Genomic DNA, 647 nt, shown 5'->3' with positions numbered 1-647 from the left:
AGAGAGAGAGAGAGAGAGAGAGAGAGAAGAGGGGTCCTATAGGTCTGTTTCCTGAATGTGGAAGTAGCTGTCCCCTGAGGTAGTAATTAATGTCTCTGCCTGTGGTGTAACAATTCCTTGGCTTTCAAGAACCACAGATAAGCACTGAATTTCTCACAGACAATGCTCCACCCCCACCAGACCCTGGGCTGTAGATTGAACATCTCTAGAAATTTCCATGAAGCACTCAGTTACACCCTTACCAGAGTCACTTCCTGAACTCTTCGATGGCATCCCCATGGGACTTGACTAGAGACCTTTCCTTTGTTTCTGGTTTCTGAGCTTTTCCCTTCTTGGTTTCAGGCTTGACTGCATTTTGTGTGGTTGTTTTATTGCTGTTGTTGCTGCTGCTGCTGCTGCTGCTGCTGCTTAATTTTTCTTTCATTCTTCTTCTTCATTTTTTAGTGTGTATGGTTGTTTTGTCTATGGTTATGGCTGTGAACCATGTATGTGCCTACAGCCTATTGAGGCCAGAAGAGGGTGTCAGAGATCTTGTTACTGAATTTACAGATGATTATGAGTCACAATTCAGGTGCTACAAATTAAGCTTATGTCCTCTGGAAGAGTAGCTAGTTCTCTGAATCACTGAGCCCTCCCTCCAACCCCTG

The sequence above is a fragment of the Mastomys coucha genome, unplaced genomic scaffold, assembly GCF_008632895.1.
Source record: "Mastomys coucha isolate ucsf_1 unplaced genomic scaffold, UCSF_Mcou_1 pScaffold21, whole genome shotgun sequence".
Classification (NCBI taxonomy): Eukaryota; Metazoa; Chordata; class Mammalia; order Rodentia; family Muridae; genus Mastomys; species Mastomys coucha.
Note: the sequence above shows the minus strand (reverse complement) of the source record.